The 18,377-nt window shown below is 42.3% G+C and overlaps 1 protein-coding gene and 1 non-coding gene across 4 annotated transcripts in view; one reads left to right on the forward strand and one right to left on the reverse strand.

The window, feature by feature from the left end:
- LOC126203465 (acetyl-CoA carboxylase) overlaps positions 1 to 18,377 on the forward strand; it is a 440,754-nt gene that overhangs the window by 187,468 nt on the left and 234,909 nt on the right. The gene's annotated exons all lie outside the window — the stretch shown is intronic.
- On the reverse strand, positions 9,641 to 9,714 carry Trnas-uga (transfer RNA serine (anticodon UGA)). Its single transcript has one exon. It is a non-coding gene; the product is annotated as a tRNA-Ser (tRNA).

Consider the following 18,377-nt stretch of genomic DNA (forward strand, 5'->3'; position numbering starts at 1 on the left):
CAGCGACGGTAATGTTACTGATGACAGTGCCACTAAAGTGGAGTTAGTAAATGCATTTTCCGAAATTCCTCCGCCAAAGAAAACGAAGTAAATATTCCAGAAGTCGAAATGAGAACAGCTGCAAACATAATTTAGAAGTAGATATCCCTGGTGTTGCAAAGCAACTGAGATTACATTGTCAGTGACTGAGGAAATGATCAAACATCTTTTCAAAAAGTCTCTAATGTATAAGAAAAGTAGGTCTAATACATTTGTTTCTGATGTTCTTTAGTAACAATTAATTTTCAGTAGTAAGCTCCTTGCTTTTACTGACCTGTTTAAAGATAACACTGTTCTACAAAAAAAACCTTTTTTTCTATTTCTGATAAAAAGTATTGTGATCCTAGTTGTAATTTGAGTGCTGAATTGAAAACTGTTTTTGGTTTTTTTCTGTCAGGGATAGTTTATGAGTAATCGCAATTTTATTTCTCTTTTCAGTTTCTGATATAGTGCAGCAAACGTGAGGTGAAATTCAACAAACAAATGCACAACTTTATGATGTTATAAGTTCATCACATTAATGGAGGGTGGGATCTAACATATAACACAGTAACCTTTGTGTATACACTTTGAAGCATTTATTTGACATGAGAAATTACAGAAAATTGACAAACAATGAGCCACTGCCTTGTAATGCACATCACTTTTTTTCTCTTGTATTGTGAATCTTTCTTCTCTCGAATGATATTCCAGCAATAATCTGCTAACATAGAAGGTACCCACTTCCCTTTATAGTGCCTTTCTATGGTAGAAATGTCTTTATGGAATATTTCCCCATGTTCATCCGATACGTCACTACAACTCTCTGTGAAGTAGTCCAGATGAGAGTCCATCATATGTACCTTTCAAAGACATATTGCACCCAAAATCCTGATATGCTTTGATCATATCCTTCACCATTGCCTTGTAGTTAGTAGCTCTTCTTCTTCTTCCGAGGAAGTTTTCCGACACCATCTTGAAACAGTCCCATGCGGTTTTTTATCAGTTAAAGATGCTTCAAAATTTGCATCTTTCTGCAGCTCTCTGATTTGTGGGTCCACAAATACACCTTCCTTTATTTTTGCAGCTGAAAGACGGGGTAATTTGGTAGCTAGATATACAAACCCACAGCCTGTTGGATCCATGGCCTTCACGAATTGTTTCATCAGGCCAAGTTTGATGTGAAGCGGTGGAAGTAGTATATATTCTTTTCGCCAACTTTCCCTCTTCGCCTAGGCCATTTCTTTTTCACGTAGTGAGAATTTTGGTCTCGACTATCCCACACGCAAAGAAAACAGGCATACTTTGTGTAGCCTTGTTGCATTCCCAGTTCCATAGCAATTACCTTGAAATCTGCACATATTTTCCATTTGTGTTCATTGTATTTTAATGAATTTAGCATCCTTTGTACGAATTCGTAATTCTCTTTTGTCAAACTGGCATAAGATACTGGAACAGATGGTATTTTATTTCCGTTATGGAGCAAAACACCCTTCAGACTTGTTTTCGATGCATCTATGAAAAGTCTCCTGTGAAATATAAGTGTTCAGCACTTTCATCAGATCTGGGTAAACAATGTGCCTCTTCGACTTTTTGCTTGTAAAACCCTGAATTTTTGTTAGACAGAAATAACAATCAGTAACGTGGTCCTTAGGCTCCCTCCACACCATGGGAACAGCAAACAACGCCACATTCTCTTTACCTTTCCACCACTGAATTAGTTTGCAGTAACATGTAGCACAACAGAAATGTGGTGCCCATTCTTTATCTTGGTCTCCTACCTCTACTCCAAAGTAATGTTTGTATGCTTTCTTTATGACTGAAGAAATTTTCTTCCTATTTCTGGCAAAAGTGAACTTCCCACAGATGTAGCAGAAGTTTTCCGGCTTATATCGACATCCACGATGACGTGGCATTTCTGCAAATTCAAAAATACCACTTTGGTAATACACCTGTATTAAATTAATAGTAGGGAACTAGAGGAACGCTGCTGTGTAAAAACAAGCAGTCGTTTTACCTTCAGCACCAGGCTCAATCAGTTTACACACAGGAACTAAAAAATTCAACCATGCTCAGAAATATGACAGTCACTTGTCAGCCAAAACACCCACTTGTTAAGACTGACACAAATTGCGGCTAACACCACTGTTGTAAACTCGATGCAACTGCCCCTAGGAGGCGTGAAGCTTTACTGCCGAGGCAGCGACCGGCTGTCGCCGTTCGAGTTAATGAGATGTTTCAGGTGGTCTTAATGACATAGGTGTGGCAGCGGTAACCTAATGATGTCTGATTCTTCCCACCTGCTGTTGCACAAGAAATTATCACGTTCTATCACTACTGGATACAGCAACATAACCGTATTTCTCTATAACGTCTCTGTGTTTGCCATGAATTGTGAATATACATATATATACATATTACATAAAAAGTATCCCTGACAACGATATTTTGTTTACATATTTGAATTTCCCACGGTAAAATGGTCTAGAAGCACATACTTTAATATCAGAAATAGAACCCATGTCGAACAGTGTAATCAACAATTTAGTAAGAAATTTTAATTTTTAAAGGACTATATCTAAATGTACTTAAGTAGATTTACATCTACTATAAATGTTTGCAGCTAAACTTAAATAAAAAATATTTGAGGTGCCAAAATTGTCAACCTTAGCAACAGATTAGTTTTGGGATGTCAATTTTAGGTGCAATTCAAAGGTTCAATTCCCATTTTCTTTTACGAAAGCGTATACTATCAGTTTAACAAACCATGATATTTTAGGTGATAGTTGCGATTCTGAAGCTTCAGAAAATTATTTTAGAACTCACAATTATTTAATAGTATGGCCATAATATTGGAAGGTAGAAAAAAGTTATCTGAACGTGACAACAACAGCAATACTTTTGTGAGGCTTGAAACACTTTTTAATTTTTACATTGAAGGCTGATTCGTATCACACTTTGCACAGGCTTTGGACCGTGAAAATTATAAATGAACTTCTACCATTCTGGAGTGTGTAAAATCAGCCTAAACACGCTGAACTAATGTACACTCTATTTACAATCACAACTTAATATTAGCTCCGATAATGCTGCGTCAATGTTTTAATAATTTTATCTCAGTAACTTGCGAGGACTCAGTGGTCTTCATAGTTTTTAATACATTATTTTTAACGTATTTTAGTCCAGTTTCTGAATATGGGCAATGGCTTTCAAGCAAAGCCTAATGTTGCCAGTCTCTTCATAATTTTTTACGATTCTCTCTATCCTGTCGTCCAGGTTCAAGTACTTCTTCTTCCTCTTCTTACCTTCAAGATTCATTTCCAATTTCATGTACATGCAGTTTGTGAGCTCTGTTTCCTTTTTCAAGCACTCCACCAAATAGTTGATTTTAGGGTGAGGGTTTCCAATAATACTATTTATTTTGTTGTGCCACCCTTCAACAGCATTCGTCGTTCGGTGCCTTTTTCCGTAATAGTCCCACATTTCTATTTGATATCCTCATTCTCTAGCCAGCTATCCACAAAGTAGTCAAAAAATTGAGAGAACCTTCCGTTATCAGGAGCTTCTGCATGAATCTCAATCCATCCATTGCTTACGTTCTCCGGTTTTACAACTGCCAGCGCTCCACACATGCTGACGTGAAGTCTTAAATCCTCGTTGTAGCGGTACTCCCTAGTTAGACCGAGAACTCTGATTCTTCTCCATAAACTCTTGTGCATATGGAAATAGAATCCATTTATTTCAGTTGTGGGAAAAACTTGACGAATGGCCAATATCGCAGCTGCCTCAAAGTCCACCTTTACTTGTTTAGGTCACCACTCAGAGACTGCCTGTTTTATCAGACGAAACAGACGAACATATGTGTCTCTCTTCTTATTAGGGAGCAGTGCAAATACAGTAGGAAGAATGTTTGTTTCTTTAATCGTGCCTCCTAAGTCTACGTGTATGGTGTAGATCTGTGCAAACTGCTTGCTGCATCTCTTAAATGTTCCATCCATAAAAAAATGGGCACATGTTTTTAAATTTTCTTCTCCTTTGCTTCCACTAAAAATAATTATTCTCACCTCTAATCGATCGTCTTCCAGAAGAAAACTACTGCCATCTCGCATTTTTAATAGATCTTCATGAAGATCAATTTCATAAGAGTTCTTAGGCTCTTGTTGGTTCCCCCACTCTTGACTCCATCGACGACGCATGTTTCTCTTCATAGATTCTGAATTAGGCATCACTGTAACAAAGTCACAAACTGTATTATGTAGATTTCCCATTTCATCCGCGTATATCTCCGATAACTGTGTAGTTTCTTCTCGAGACCTTCTCTCCGCCCTTTCCACTTGCTTTCTCACTTTAAGAGCTGCATCGTCAGGTGGTCCACAGAGATGTTCTAATACGCTCAACACTTCTCCTTTCCTCGAAAGCAGCTTTCCCTTGCAATGATCCGCTTTTCGGCGTAAGCACATCCATGTAACAACACCTTCTTTAGATTCCCTCTGTTTAAGATACGCGTAACCTTTGTAATGAGCAGGAGGCCTGCCCTTGTTCGTTGTAATAACTTTCATACTGATGGTCACGTTAGGAACTTCGAAAGGAAACTGGGAGGGCGGGTGAGGAGGAGGAGGAGGAGGAGGGGGAGGAGGAGGAGGGGGGGGGGCGGGAGACTAGGGACCGAAACCTTCGGAGCAGGTAAAACCGTGGCAAATGTCCGGTGTGGCGGTGTGGCAAATGTCCGGTGTGGCAAATGTCCGGACACCGTCAGAATTGGGGTCGGAAAGAGATCCTAACTGACCGCTGAGATCCTAACTGACAGCTACCGGAGACGCGTTTCACAGCTTGTGAATCATAGTTGCTTCCAAACTCGACAGGAATTGCTGTAGGCAGTGAAAGAAAGTCCGTCCCAACTTGTTAGCGAGAGAACATTGCGTCGGCAACTGCATGCAGTTATCATTTGGAGTCAGTCACTGTGCAAAAGGCCATTGCTCACACAGGCAGATATAGACCACAACAGGAAAGTTCATCGTAAAACACCGACATCAACATCCCCGAAATTGGGTGGAACTGCCCGACCAAATCCTCAGTGATTGGTTTAACTATGATGCGACATACCTAGGGTTGCCATCCGTCCCGATGTTTCGGGACCGTCACCCTTATGGACCTTCTTGTGCCGACATCCCGACAAGGCCCAATTTTGCAAAATACTGTTACGAGCTTGGCTCAAGTTCTGAAGTAAAGCCCTCTGTTAGCGTAACATGTAAATGCAGCCTCAGTTAGTTTTATTTATGTCAACAAGTTTATGTTGACAAGGTCATCTCACAGATGGCGTTGCATGTTGCGTGTCCTGTTTCGACGAAGCAAGCACCTTCTAGATCTAGCGCCATCATTCGAGGAAATACCAGACTTCTCCAGTAATACGTAGCCGGAACTATTTAAGCACCACCACGCGAAATAATCTCTCAGTTCCTGGAAGTGTTCTGCTTATTCGTTGATGTCAGTCACCAGACTTTTCTATCTCGCTCAGAAACAATATGGCTGACGTTAATGCTCACAGTTGAGAGAATTCCTAAGGTTTGGATTCCATTAAAACAATTTTTTGACGCCGAAGACAGGTCGCCTAAAATAACATCAGATATTTTCAGTAGGCCGATCAGTGAAATTTACTTCATGTTTCTGCAGTCAACATTGGCTCTGGTTGAAAAAAATATAAAAAGCGCGGAGAAGAATAAAATGTGGATAATTGAAATAAGAAATGTATTAATGGACACGCAAAGATGTCTGAATGGAATGAAAGGAAGACTGCCAATCTGAGTCGCATGCAAACGAAGACGAATTTGAACAAAGTAAAGAATGAAACCGTAAGCAAGAAATAATTTGATTTCGAAACTTGAGGAAGGGACAATGGCTTTCTATACCATAACATCTGATTACTTAGAGAAATGGGCTATTTCTTTTAATAAATATCGAGTATTTGATTGGATGACGCTATCAAACCCCAGAATGGGTGGTGATTGGAAACACTATTATGTACCTGACTAAAAATGATATGAAGATTTCAGGCACAACTGTGTTCAGGAATATATGCATCCGAACAGCTTTTTAGAAACTAAGCGTGACTCGGAGGAAAGGAAATCTAAACACTCCATGGAAGAAAGGTTGATATACTTTCTTAAGGAAACCGAAAATCCTGAACGCAAATGGCAACTGCTAAAATTATGTATGTTTTCTATTCCCGCACACATCATCACTGGGGGAAGAGTATTTTCGTTGATGTCGGCGCAGTGAACTGATGAAAGAAATCAACTGCTATCAGGGATTGTGAAATCAAATGTTACAGTGCTAGTTTAAGTGCAAGACAACTTGCATGGAGTGTTATAAATACATAAAAGGGAAAAAAGATGTGCTGAAAAAGGAAAAATCTTTGGAAAGGTATGCTGTACCAAATACTTCGCCGCAACAAATTCCATGTAATTGCGTTCTAAATAAAAAGTAATCATGTTAAATAAAGTTTTTACTTCATTTCTACACCCCCATCTCAGAGTGTCCCGACGAGGTCACAGCTAGAGGAGGAGGAGATTAGTGTTTAACGTCCCGTCGACAACGAGGTCATTAGAGACGGAGCCCAAGCTCGGTGAGGGAAGGATGGGGAAGGAAATCGGCCGTGCCCTTTCAAAGGAACCATCCCGGCATTTGCCTGAAGCGATTTAGGGAAATCACGGAAAACCTAAATCAGGATGGCCGGAGACGGGATTGAACCGTCGTCCTGTCGAATGCGAGTCCAGTGTGCTAACCACTGCGCCACCTCGCTCGATCACAGCTAGATGTGACAACCCTAGACATATCGCACGATCGTGTGGGCTCACTTCCTAACCGAATCCAGGCGGTTACCAAGTCCAGGTGCGCAATTACACGGTATTGAAGCATGTTCTTAATGATTTCTTTAAGGGTGACTAATTTTTTATCCATTGAGCCTATTCACAATATATATAAATGAACCAGTATACAACTCCGCAAGCTTTGTGAGCCAGTTCAAGAGCGATGATATCTGCAGGAAGGTTGCAACGCCAGAAGAATGGTGAAATTCAGAAAGTAAATGCCTTCAAATACCCTGGGGTAACTTCTCGGAGCGGCCAGAAGTGGAATGACCACGTAAAACAAATTGTACGAAAAGTATATACCAGAATGAATTCGGAGGGACAACTATTTTTTTTGGGAGGGGGGTGGGGGGGTTGGAGTCATCGGTCTTCTGACTGGTTTGATGCGGCCCACCAGTTTTTGCCCTCTAAAGCTCCTTCCAGTACCATGGAAGTCATTCCCTCATGTCTTAGCAGATGTCCTATCATCCTGTCCCTTCACCTTATCAGTGTTTTCCACATATTCCTTTCCTCTCCGATTCTGCACAGAACCTCCTCATTCCTTATCTTATCAGTCAACTTAATTTTCAACAATCATCTGTAGCACCACATCTCAAATGCTTCGATTCTCTTGTGTTCCATTTTTCCCACAGTCCATGTTTCATTACCATACAATGCTGTACTCCAGACGTACATTCTCAGAAATTTCTTCCTCAAATTAAGGCCGATATTTGATACTAGTAGACTACTCCTGGCCCGGATTGCCCTTTTTGCCAGTGCTAGTCTGCTTTTGATGTTCACCTTGCTCCGTCAATCACTCTTTATTTTACTGCTAGGTAGCAGAATTCATTAACTACATCTACTTTTTGACCTTGGATACTGATGTTAAGTTTCTCCCTGTTCTCATTTCTATGACTTCTCATTATGTTTGTCTTTCTTCAATTTACTCTCAATCTATACTCTTTACTCATTAGACTGTTCATTCCATTTGGCAAATCATGGAATTATTCTTCACTTTCTCTCAGGATCTGATAGCCATCGCGTTACGAAGGTGCTCGTCGAACTGCAGTGACAGTCTTTGCAAGACAGGCGTAGCGAATCACGGAGGAATACCAAGAGCGTATGTTCCGGGAAGAGTAGGCAACAAATTACTTCCTCTTGCATCGTCATACCATACGTTAGTATGCGTAGTATGGATGTTGATCAGTCTCTTTGGTTTCGTGATGTACTCGTGTTGTGTATTTGTCAGGCTATTGATGGCAACAACGTGTGGTGCAATCGAGTCCGAGAACCACCGAAAACGTTGAGGGAGCCATCCTTGTTGATGACCGCTCAAGACAAGCCCGCATCTCACGGTTTTAGATCGCAGCTGGATCCAGGGCGCGTTCATCTCTGTCGATGACGTCCCAGATATGTTCAACAGTACTGAGGTCAAGAACCCTCATGTCCGTGGACGTGTTCCTGTAAAGGTGGAGTGCTGCGTTACCGTGTTGAACGCACAGTTCACATGTGGAGTGCTGTAGTCAGACACACAAGTTTGAGCTGTACGTTTCTGTATCTTTCAGCGATAAAATACTCAAGTTCGGCAAGACATTGTTTCTGACTTTACCTAATAGAGCTAGGATCCTGCAACTTGCCATCCTGACGTAACTTTTTGCGCAGAACACGGAAATAACAAATGGCCCAATATGTCAACTAAAGTGCTGAAAAATTTTAGCTTGAGAAAATTTTTCCTTGTTATAACAAGGACTAAAAAGCGACTAATAGGCTCTGGAAACATGATTGACTGTGCGTTGCCAATTTGCCTGACAGGAAATTGGTGAATTATGAACTTTGCAGAGGCCTTTGAAGAAAAGAGAATATCAAGAGCTCAGACGGAAAATCATTTCTGAGCAAACAACGGAAAGCTGAAGATGGAGGGAACACATATTGGGTCTGTACAAGGGAGATGTACTTGAGGGCAGTGTTACAGAAATGGAAGAGGATGTAGATGAAGATGAGCTGGGAGATATGATACTGCGAGAAGAATTTGACAGAACACTGAAAGACCCAAGTCGAAACGAGATCCCGGGAGCAGACAACATTACGTTAGAACTACTGATACAAGGAGCGAAAGGCTATTTACAACTAGTACAGAAACCAGACGGCAGTTACGAGTCAAGGGCCTGAAAGGAAAGCAGTGGTTGAGAAGAGAGTGAGACAGGTTGCAACCTATCCCGGCTGTTATTCAATCTGCACAGTGAGGAAGCCGTAAAAGAAACCGAACAAAAATTTGGAACAGGAATTAAGGTCCAGGGAAGAGAAATAAAAAATTTGAGGTTTGCCATTGACATTGTAATTCTGTCAGAGACAGCAACGGACTTGGAAGAGCAGAAGGATATGAGATGAACGTCGACAAAAGCAAAACAAGGATAAGGGAATGTAGTTGAATTATATCAGGTGATGCTGAGGGAACTAGATTAGGAAACGAGAAACTTAAGATAGCAGAAAAATTTTGCTATTTTGGCAGCAAAATAACTGACGATGGCCGAACTAGAGAGGATATAAAATGTAGACTGGGAGTGACAAGAAAAGCGTTTCTGAAGAAGAAAAATCTGTTAACATCAAGTATAGTTTTAGGTGTCAGGAAGTCTTTTCTGAAAGTATTTAGAGTGTAGCCTTGAATGGAAGTGAAACATGGACGATAAGCAGTTTAGACAAGAAGAGAATAGAAGCTTTTGAAATGTGGTGCAACAGAATGATGAAAACTATGAAACTTCCTGGCAGATTAAAACTGTGTGCCGGACCGAGATTCGAACTCGGGACCTTTGCCTTTCAAGGCAAGTGCTCTACCAACTGAGCTACCCAAGCACGACTCACGCCCCTCCTCACAGCTTTAATTCCGCCAGTAACTCGTCTCCTACCTTCCAAACTTCACAGAAGCACTCCTGCATACCTTGCAGAAGTAGCACTCCTGAAAGAAAGGATATAGCGGAGACACCCACGTGCTTGGGTAGCTCAGTTGGTAGAGCACTTACCCGCGAAAGGCAAGGGTCCCGAGTTCGAGTCTCGGTCCGGCACACAGTTTTAATCTGCCAGGAAGTTTCATATCAGCGCACACTCCGCTGCAGAGTGAAAATCTCATTCTGCTGAAAACTAGATGAGTAGTTCGTTTAACTAATGAGAAAGTACTGAATAGAGGTGGGGGAGAAAAGAAATTTGTGGCACAACCTGAGTAGAAAAAGGGATAGGTTGTCAAGACACATTCTGAGGCATCAGTAGATTGTGAATTTAGCATTGGGGGGAAGTGTGTGGGGTAAGAACCGTAAGAGAGAGACCAAGAGATGAATACTGCAAGCAAATTCAGAAGGATGTAGGTTGCAGTAGTTCCTCCGAGGTGAATATGATGTTTGCTTTGTGGGGCGCTCAACTGCGCGGTCATCAGCGCCAGTACGAAGTCCCAATTTTTACACAGTCCAATTTTTACCCAATCCAATCTAGCCACTGACACGAATTATTATGAAAATGATCGTATGGCATTTACTGGCCGGAATCCCCTTCGGGGTACGACCGCCGTATTGTAAGTCTTTTTAGTTGACGCCGCTTCGAATTATGATGATAATGATGATAACAGAAACACCCAGTTCCCGGGCTGAGAAAATCCCAACCCGGTCGGGAATCGAACCTGGGACCCCGACATCCAGATTCAAATGGCTCTGAGCACTATGCGACTTAACTTCTGAGGTCATCAGTCGCCTAGAACTTAGAACTAATTGAACCTAACTAACCTAAGGACATCACACACATCCATGCCCGAGGCGGGATTCGAACCTGCGACTGTAGCGATCGCTCGGCTCCAGACCGTAGCGCCTAGAACCGCACGGCCACACCGGCCGGCGTAATCCAGGAACAGCAACGCTAGCCACTAGACCACGAGCTGCCGACTCTGAGATTTTGAGGCCTGCACAGGTCAGAGTAGCATGGAGTGCTGCATCAAACCTGTTTTCGAAGTGAAGACTAAAACTACAGCAACAACAACAACAAATCTTTCGCACAAATGTGTTCCCCATGTTGTTGCTCACTAATGTTACCTTTCATACCAAGTGTGAAGAACTGTAAGAGCCTCGTCAGTGTAAGCTCGTGGGTGGCGGAAGCGGCAGTTCCCGCGACAGTGTGACGCTGCCTTCGATCGGCCGGGCGGCACGCGGATACACTCACTTAGGTGGCCTCTGAGTGACGGCGGCGGTGAGGGGTTGCAGCTGCTAAAGCTGTTGCAGGCGCCGTGCGCTCGCGCCACCTAACCTAACCTAACTAAACTGAACCTGCGCCCGGCGGTGGCGCTCGGCGCGCCATTATACTGGGTCAGTAGCGAGCGGCAGGACGGGGGGGAACGGTAGCGCAGCACGGCACGGCACAGGGCGGTGAAAACACGCCGCGCCGCGGCAGTTGGCCGCCATGCAGCGAATCAAACGGTTTGTGCTCGCGCAGCAGAGCAGCGAGGACGAGGCGTGGCATCTGCCCGAGATGCACGGGCTCACGTGAGTACCCCGTCTGCAGTCTACGTAGTTTCTGCGGAAAACAGTTACTTCGCTACATGCGGAGATCTCTGAGATAACGTCGTATTTTTGCAGCGTCGCTCTGAAAGGGCTTCGCTCTGTCTTGTGAGGTCGGCTGTGGTGCAGTGAAGTGCTTCGCAGTCGACGCAAAGTGGCCAAGGGCGCGAGAGTTTGCAAGCGCTTCTGCTTCGCCAGCGGTGTTGACGTGACCGGCACGCTACGTGAGGGAAAGTTGTACGTGCTTCCGTCCCGTAATAGTGGCGTAGCTTGCCCGCTCACACAAGCTGGAAAGAGGACTATTACTGCAGGCAAAGTGGGTGACTTAACTCTATCTCCTGAAAAATCCGTCGCTCAGACGGAAAACGCCGTCACATTATTTGTCAGCTTGTGTGAAAACACATCTCAATGTTTTTGTTTTCGTTTTCGAGAGTGAAAACAAACCACCTGCCGCTTGGTGATTTCGCCTGAGCTCTTTCATCTCGTGAAATATTCCCTGGACAATTGATTGATCCGTAGCGGCAGATGAGTTCGAGGTTTTAAATTTTTTACATAGCAGTAGATTGAAAGCGTTTTTTGTGAAATATCACATTCAAACTGTTATGCGGCAGCTAAGGGTTACTGTCTTCACAATCAGAATAATGTTCTCTGTTTACGACACTGAAACGTAAACGTTTATTTTCGCTCTGTTCCGTTCTGAAGGATGATATTTTGGGGTAACTCCTCATTCGCAATTGATATTCTGAGCATACAGAAGGGCCATTAGAATGATCTGTGGAATCAGCTCTAACAAAAATGCTTCAAATGGCTCTGAGCACTATGGGACTTAACAGCTATGGTCATCAGTCCCCTAGAACTTAGAACTACTTAAACCTAACTAAGCTAAGGACATCACACAACACTCAATCATCACGAGGCAGAGAATCAGCTCTAACACTTCCGTTCATGTTCATGTACTCCCTCGTGGTATTTGTGATTAATAAAAACTCTTAGATATAGAAATTACTTACACCGAAATAAAACTACCTTAACCGCTGTACAGAAAGGTGTGCAGTGTTCGGCGCATTGTATTTTCAGTGGGCTTCCTACAGAAATGAAAGTGTGAGAGTTAAACCGAACGTACTGCTTTTATTGTACATGGAAATTTTTCGCAGCAGTTAAGGAATGTTGTCTGTAATATAACTCTGAGAAGTATTGAAGTATGGTGTAGCTCATACGATCCGATGGTGCGGGAGACTGTAAATCAGTTAGCTTTCAAACCATTTTCCTTTTGTCCTCTGGTGCTTCTCTCGTACAGATCTGGGTGGTCTTAGAGAAATCGTATTTTGTCATTTTCATTGTTTGGAAGTGTATAAACAACCCTGCCACTTGATGTGCTTTTTCACCTTGATAACCTGCCTGCTAGGTCAATGTCTGCAGCTGAGGTAAGATGGTTTACGATACCATCTTTCTGGACAGGTCGTCATCGAATGATTGTTGCCCTTGTAACTGTTTGTCTAACAGTACAAAGATTTCTCTTAAATTTACTATATTTTACGTATATACACCTTCGTTTTATGGCGAAATAATACCCGCGATATGGTGCGGTTTTTTTTTTTTTAAAGAAAAAGATCGATGTAGAACATTATATCTTTACGATCAAAGCTTTATGACACGAAAATCCATCTCGACGCGGGCGTCTGCGTTTATTCACATGCCACATTCGTATATTGCAGAGAATTCAGAGGGCACCAACATCATTGGTCCCCTCTCCTATTCCATTCCAGAATGCTGCGAATGGCATGTGTGCCTCTATATAACTTCGAGATTCGTTGTGGTCATAAACCACCTCAGAGTACACGGTGCTGAGGACGTATTCGTTTACCTGAGATCTATCGTTAAAGACAGAGTAGTTTCTCAATGTTGTTCAGCCGCCTGTCGAGGAATATTAGCTTCCTTCGCGCAGGTTGCCATCGTTTTATCGCGTCGCCTGAAATGTAACCTGTCAGTTCAGCTTAGAGAAGTGACGAGTTCTTGCGGAAATGATGTCATATTTTTTTATGTTGATGCGTGGACGTAGAGAATGGAATCGGGTGCTGGTTCATAGCCTAATCATCTCGAGTAGCAATAAATTGGTCTGACGAACCAATCAGTACCAGAAGTGCCGAGCACAGCCACTTTAAACACATTGGGTAGATATTTTTGAACTAACCCAGAATATTAGGGGACAGTACAGTGAGCAGCAACTATACGGAATCATCTCTCTTCCTTCGCCGGCTATGCCTCGGCGACGAAAATGTCTTCAGCCACCGACATTCGAACTGTTTATCACCAGACCGACACCACCGCAGCAGCTTACGCTAAATACCTCGGTAATGGAGGACGGTAAAATTCCAGTGACATTCGTTCCTATCGGACCCTTGAGCATTTTCATGTCATGAGCTGTCATACTTCGAATTAGCAAACGACGGATCCATTAGGCATTTTCCTCGATGCGAAGTGCTGATAACCCGACAGTATCATCATCACCATCATCATCATCATCGAGATTCACTGAAGTGTAGAAAATTGAGTTTCGGGTGAAAAATGTTAGTTTTGTTGACTGCTCTGTCCTTGTACAGTGAGTCGTCCATTTGAACCCTTTCTGCAGTTCGTCATTTCTTCTAAGCGAAGTAGTATCCACCATAGGTGAATTTAAATCCTAGATTGACAATTTCACACATTAGGTCCTACGTGATATTAAGAAATGCAGCTTCAGGGATGGAACATACAAGACACAGAAAATGTTTCCATCATGTTGTAATATGTATGGCACGATAGTAACATTTTCCTTATCAGGTACGGAACATTATATGTAGGGCTAATGCGTGTACAGAAAAATAGATCGATGCGTGAAATTGACATTAGACGAATAGTTTTCAGTAAAGCAGGAACTAGTGAAAAACGACACGAGCGTTCGACCACCAAATTGTAGAGATTTTCTGTTATAGTCGAGGCATCTTCTCTTTTACGAAACTACGATGGCATGGCTTTAATGCAACTGCCTCAGTAGATGGTTGGGTATGCTTTTGTTGCATACGCGAAATGAGAATGAATGAATAAAACCCAGCGCTAGTCCTCTCAAACAGCACACTGGGAGCGGTCGAGCTGAAAGTCCCCCCCCCCCCCCCCTCCCCCTCCACACGATGGACGGATGATATTCATTTGTGTTAATATCCTCTTTCCACCCACTGGGCAGATGTTTCAGATTCAGTTTAGAGCTTTGAGGGCGGCGTTTGGTAATCAGGAAATATACGCATCAGCATGTCTTGGAAATGTAAACATCCGCTTATCTTCACTTATCCTGCGTAATGTGGGAGATGAAATTTTTCACCTGTCTTGTTGCTTATTTGATGTGATTAGTACGGCCACAGAGAAGGGTGTGTTCGTCCTTCAAAGTATAAATGAGCAACGAGGATAATGGAATGTGGTCGAGTTAAGTCGGGTGATGCTGAGGGAATTAGATTAGGAAATGAGACACTTAAAGTAGTAAAGAAGTTTTGCTATTTGGGGAGCAAAATAACTGATGATGGTCGAAGTAGAGAGGATATCATATGTAGACTGGCAATAGCAAGGAAAGCGTTTCTGAAGAAGAGAAATTTGTTAACATCGAGTATAGATTTAAATGTCAGGAAGTCGTTTCTGAAAGTATTTGTATGGAGTGTAGCCATGTATGGAAGTGAAACATGGACGATAAATAGTTTGGACAAGAAGAGAATAGAAGCTTTCGAAATGTGGTGCTACAGAAGAATGCTGAAGATTAAATGGGTAGATCACACAACTGATGAGGAGGTATTGAACAGAATTGGGGAGAAGAGGAGTTTGTGGCACAACTTGACAAGAAGAAGGGATCGGTTGGTAGGACATGTTCTGAGGCATCAAGGGATGACCAATTTAGTATTGGAGGGCAGCGTGGAGGGTAAAACTCGTAGAGGGAGACCAAGAGATGAATACACTAAGCAGATTCAGAAGGATGTAGGTTGCAGTAAGTACTGGGAGATGAAGAAACTTGCACAGGTTAGAGTAGCATGGAGAGGTGCATCAAACCAGTCTCAGGACTGAAGACAACAACATCAACATCATCAACAACACAGATACCTTATCTAAATCGTTTTGCAATTCGTTTTGGTCATCTGAATACTTTACAAGACGATAAATGACAGCGTCATCTGCAAACAATCTATGAGGGCTACTCAGATTGTCTCCTATGCCGTTAATGTAGATTAGGAACAATAGAGGGCCTATAACGCTTCCTTGGGGAACGCTGGATATTACTTCTGTTTTACTCTTTCTGTCTATTACTACGAACTGTGACCTTTCGGACGGAAAACCACGAATCCAGTCACACAACTGAGGCGATATTCCATAGGCACGCAGTTTGGTTAGAAGACGCTTGTGAGGAACGGTGTTGAAAGCCTTCTGGAAATCCAAAAATATGGAATCAATTTGACATCCCCTGTCGATAGCACTTATTACTTCATGAGTATAAAGAGCTAGTTGTGTTTCACAAGAACGATATTTTCTGAATCAGTGCTGACTATGTGTCAATTAATCGTTTTCGTCGAAGTACTTTATAATGTTCGAATACAGTATACCCTACTGCAAATTGACATTAGTGATATGGATCTGTAATTCAGCTGATTACTCCTACTTCTCTTTTTGGGGTATTGGTGTGACTTGAGCAGTTTTCCAGTCTTTAGGTACGGATCTTTCGGTGAGCGATCGGTTGTATATAATTCCTAAATATGGAGCTATTTTATCAGCATACTCCGAGAGGAACCTGACCAATATACAATCTGGACTGGTGGCCTTGGTTTTATAAGTGATCTAAATTGCTTTGGTACACCGAGGATATCTACTTCTATACTTCTCATCTTAGCAGTTGTTTTTCATTGGAAATCAGGAATATTTACTTCGACTTCTTTGGTGAAGGGGTTTTGGAAAACCGTGTTTAATAACGGTCAGTGACTTTTACCGTTGTTGTCGCGCAGTGAAGGTATTGATTGCTTTTTGCCACTGGTGGGCTTTGTGTATGACCGGAATCTCTTTGGGTTTTCTGCCAGATTTCGTGACACAATTTCGTTGTGGAAATTATTAAAAGCATCTCGCATTTAAGTACGCGCTATATTTCGAACTTCTGCACAACTTTGCTAGTCTTGGGGATGTTGCGTTCTTTTAAATTTGGATTCCGGTTTTCGCTGCTTCTGCAACAGCGATCGGACTCGTTTTGTGTACCATAGGGGATCAGCACCATCACTTATAAATGTATGTGGTATATATCTCTCAATTGGAGTCGATACTTCGATACTATCTCTTCGAAATCATTCCATAACTTTTCTGCGCTTACATGATCAGTTCGGTAGGAGTGAAGACTGTCTTTTAAAAAGGCGGTAAGAGCATTTTTATCGGCTTTTATAATAGATATACTTTGCGTTTCTTTTTGATGGTTGTGGGTATTTCGGTATTCAGCCTAGCAGCTAATTACGGCTGGTTGAGGGGGAGGGGGTTGTTGGATAAGAGCAGTGGGCTAAGGAGAACGGGAGTCTTCAGCGCAGCGAACGGATCATAACAGAGTCTGATAAGAAAGATAAGGCGATAAACATGGTATTAAGTCTTGCATGTAGATAAAAGATAACCAAGGGGACATATTTTTTGTGCGTCTTTGCGAGTTCGCCAATCGTTGGGAGATGACAAATAAGGCGGCCAAAAACCAGATGGGGCGTTTTATACTCTTTTATCTATCCTGCTTCACAGAAAATATAGTTCGATGGTGGTCTTGAGACTGCCTTCTTGTTTTACCCACAGCGTTCTCATGGGCTGCAATCGCCAAGATACCTGCTGTCACTTCCGCGGCATTGTAGCAACAATGTTGACTATTTTTTGTAACCATTCATGATCTGTCTGTCTCTATCTTACGCATCGGTAGTCCGACAGAATATCGCCATAAACAGTGTTGTTGAAATGTGAAGTTATTCTAACGGCGCTCCACCAAACGGATCTGGGAATTTATTGCCACAAAGGATGTGTACAAATACATAATCTTTTTTCTGAATACGCTCTCACTGAGAAGTACGAAACGATATCTTGTTGAATTGCGCTGCTCGCAAGAATTACGTACCAGTAACTATTATTTACGTCTATTGTGGGTATCTAGAGCGTATGCCAAGTTCAAACATAATGACGTTACTGGAAGAAAAGAAGGTTGGCTATTTCAAAGAATCCACACGAATTCAGAAAAATGCACTCACTTGAAAGACAGTCTGCTGTAGTCGTATACGGTATCTTGCGAACAGTAGATAAAGGTCAGCAGGTAGATCCGCCTCCATAGATTTCAGGAAGGCGCTTCTGCACTGTATCATCGAATAAAAAAATTTAAAAAATATACACCATCATACGGAGTATCCTAAGAAATGCGATTGGATCAACGAATTTTTGACTAATCGAACACAGAACGCTATATTTGACGACCAATGCTCAGTCGAAACGAAAGGAACATCGTATGTGTCCCGGGGAAGCGTAATAGGGCATATAAGGTTTTCGGCATACGTAAAAGACTTGATCAGCAGCACTGTCAGACTGTACTCCGACAGTGTTTTTCTTCTGCATGAAACTACCATCATTGGACGGTCGTAAGGAAATGCGGAAAGACTTAACAAAATCTCCCCTTTTGCAATAAAAATGGCAGCTCTCGTTAAATGTGGATAAAGGGTAGGAAATTCGTGTAACAGAGAGAACCCGGTAGTGTAAGAGTACTACACTCATGGTCACAAATTAAGGATAACTGCAGAGTGTGGTGCCACACAACGTGGCACTACACTAAACTGACGCTGGTAGCATAGTCACATAGGGAACACACACGACACAGATCTGTAAGTCCACGGTATTGGTATGTTTTCAGCATACGTAAAAGACTTGATCAGCAGCACTGCGAGTTGAGAAAACGGTCCCGAAACACATGTGCTAC

The sequence above is a fragment of the Schistocerca nitens genome, chromosome 9 (assembly GCF_023898315.1).
Source record: "Schistocerca nitens isolate TAMUIC-IGC-003100 chromosome 9, iqSchNite1.1, whole genome shotgun sequence".
NCBI lineage: Eukaryota > Metazoa > Arthropoda > Insecta > Orthoptera > Acrididae > Schistocerca > Schistocerca nitens.